We start from the raw sequence: 3,515 nt of genomic DNA, 5'->3' as shown, positions 1-3,515 counted from the left end.
CTTCAGCTTACAGATGGGGAGGTTGTGTCTTGGAGAAATGTATGAACAATCAAGATAAAACAATGCAATTATCAAGTCACCAATCAGATGTCCAAAGTATTGCATTTAAAAAAAATTTAGAATTATTCCCTTATTGGGAGATTTTTGTTTTTACTTATTTTGCATAGAACTGGAGTGTAGGTCAGAGGTACAGGGGTGAAAGGATTCACCACAGGCAGAGTGGGGAGCAGAACAGGTGGATCTACTGAAATACACTGCTGAAGGGAGCAGCTGGCGAGACAGGAGAGGTCTGCTGCACCATGTGGAATTATCTCCCTGGATAGAGATCAAACTCAGGCTGCTTTGTGGAGGGAGAGTCCTCACAGTGATAGTGCTGAGATTAACACCTAGGCCACCAGAGATACCCCAAAGTATTGCAACTTTTTAAATTTTCCATGATTTAACAGAATTTCCATTTTAAGGACGATTTGCATGGATTTAATCTGTGCCAAGGATTTAATCCACTGATTCAGGAACGCCTACAAAAAATCTGCAAATCCCTTCTCCCAATGGTGTAATGCCTTTGTAATGGGCCTTGTTATGCTGGTGCATGTACCAACGTTTGAATGCCTGTCGCAGAGTGCTGCCCTCGAGAAGAGTCACAAAGGTGCCCATAGCATTAACTTCTTCTTGACCTCAGAGCTTCCCTATGTGCACTTGCTTCCCGCTCTGTCCACAGTCATCTAAGCACACACTGGCTACTGTGGACCCCAGGTCACTCTGCAAAGCCCAGTCATGTCCTCTCACCATGCACAGCACAGTTTCCAGGTCATGCTGAGCAGGAACTCAGCAAGCCTGTCACCAGGAAGGAAGGTGCAAATCTGCTGATTCTCGACTCATTTGAGCTTGGGTGTGGGGAGCGGGTTGTGGGACCCTTCTCAGGGCCCCACTGGGGTTGGTTCACTCCAGCTGCCTTCATCTCTCCCATAAACCAGGTGAGGTTTGCTAGTCCCAGCAAATAACTAGAGTGGAGAGGGGAGAAAGCCATCCTACAGGAGGACCTGCCTTTTTCCAAGCTTGTGTCATTTACCTGAATCTCAGCTTTTGAAACAGAAGGCGCATTAGCCTCTGTTTCTGCAGTGAAAGTCTCTGACGGTCGCATTTACCTGCTGTCCAGTTAGCCTGAATGAAGCACACAAGTGAGGGAGACAGTGAAAACTATCTTCAGAGCTCTGCAGTGACACCAACAGGCACGTTTTATAACTGCATGTCAGAAGCTTAAACAGCGCACACCAACTGATTACAAGAAAAACCATGGAATCGTACATTTTGTAAGCGTGATTTCATGCCGGGCGGATTCTATCTCAATAAAGTTGTGAAGTGGAAGACGTGATGAAGTTACAGCAGCGTGAGGCTAATGTATAGTTTCCTTTTTTCTTTTTTTCATTAATGCCAATTTTATTTATGGAGTAGAAATCCACCCCACACAATCATACATCCTTGTATGCCTTACTCCTGCAAATGTCCACCATTCCATCAGTCCCGAAACAAGAAATAGAGATAATAATGAGTTGCATAAAAGCCATTTGGAGTCCCCATTTTTCTCCAAATTTCCTAATGGAATAAATCTCAGGGACCAAAGATGGAAGAAAAAGTGCAGGGCTAAGGTCAGTCCAGGGAATTTATCACTTCTCAGAACTTAATTCTGAATCTCCTGCTTAAGATAGTGTCTCTGGTGCTTTTTAAAGTGGTAGCTATTTGAAGCCAGAAGGAAAAGGAAAAATACCGCATGGCTTCATTCATGGCAGGAGTATAAAGCACCAGGGGAGAAAATAATAATAATAATAATGAACAACTATATACCAGAGACATTTTACAGGGGTTGAAGGGGGAATGCGATCAAAAACAGGAGGAGGGGAGTGCACTGGACTATGGTGATGGCACACGGGTGATTTAGTGATGGGAAGCCCACAGGGATTACAGCTGAGATGGAAAAAGGCACAAAGTAATGTAAAAATAAATTATTATATTATTCAAAATAATAATAATAAAGACCACATGTATTTTTTTAAAAAAAGGTAGCTATTTGACTCATCCAGTAGACTTCTCACCCATCTACCATCGACACACTGAGGCAGTGAACAAGGGGACTTCCCCCCCCCCAAGCCTCTGGTCAACTTCCCCTCACTTCTGATTGGTCAGTATTTCAACATATGTCCCAGCTTCGACCAGTTGTTCAACCAAACATCAGCCAGGGGTGGGAATGTCCCTGGCCCAGGGAAGATCCATCTCCTGGGGCTGAGGTTCCCCTGAAATCCACTGCTGGGCAGAATTGGGCAGGTCTGTTAGCAAGGAAGAAGGGGGGTGTGGCTGTGGAGAGACCCAAACAAGGGTGTCTTCAACAGATTGGGCATGAATCTAGTGATCTGTGGAAAAGGATATTTTGTTAGGCTGCAACACCTCAAAGTGTCTGGGTGTGGGGACAGGGTTTAGGGTGCAACCCCCAGAGCCAGAGCCCTTATACAGCCCTAGAGCAAGGTGGGAAGCCATGGAAAATAACTACTATTCACTATCTGTGTTCCAGAAAGGGCTGAAGGCAAAAAGAGGAACCCCTCCCCTCATGGCTCAGTAAAGATTTCAAGAGGAAGGGAAGAGATTGCCAGGAGTTGAGTGACCAGAGTCTTGGCATTCCCCCACTCTGGGGTTAAAATGCTGGGGGAGGGTGGGAATGGAGAAGAGAAAACTCAGGTGGTTTAGAGGTTCTTAGAACAGAACCATAGTCTGACTTCGTAGGTTGTCCAGAGGCCACAATCTCCCCAAGGGACTATGCCCAATCTTGCTTCTGAGCAACAGGTCAGAAGTAGTGAGGGGTTTGACTCTTTCCAGACACTGGTGACAGGCAAACCCTAAGAAGGTAATACCTGACAGTCCTAGAAAAGGCTTTGAATCTATGAATCCTGAATGCTACGGAGGTCCACGGTAGATCAACTACCAAAATTTCCACACTTCACCCCTTCTCTAGAACCATACCCTTTGCACTATGATTGTGCAGGTCTTCCTAACAGAGGGGACGTCTACCTCTCAGCCTTTGTATCTGGTCTGACCTGTGACTTGGCTTTGGCCAAAAGAATGTGGCAGAGCTGACACTGTAACTTGCAACTTCTGCTCTCTCAAAACTGTCCTGTGAACAAACCCGGACTGGCCTTCCTGAGAATGAGAGGCCACAGGATGATTGCAGAGTGGCCCAAATGACAGTCAGCCCTGGAGCTCCCTAATCAACCTGCCCTAATCTCAAGTGTGTGAGCAACCCCAGTCAAAATCAACTGAGATGAGAACCGTGGCACCAAGCCAATGACAGGACCAAACGACAGAATCACAGATGACATAGCTGGCTCGTGTTTTAAGCCACTACATGTGGGGGTGGCTTGTTATTGAACAGTAACTAACCAATGTAATGTCTTATCTGTTACAATAAACAAAATGCAGCAAAATTTGAGAACAAAAGAAATAGCCGGCCCTCCTTGGTGGCGCAGCGG

Source organism: Condylura cristata, unplaced genomic scaffold (genome assembly GCF_000260355.1).
Source record: "Condylura cristata isolate star-nosed mole 26May11 unplaced genomic scaffold, ConCri1.0 scaffold00022, whole genome shotgun sequence".
Classification (NCBI taxonomy): Eukaryota; Metazoa; Chordata; class Mammalia; order Eulipotyphla; family Talpidae; genus Condylura; species Condylura cristata.
Note: the sequence above shows the minus strand (reverse complement) of the source record.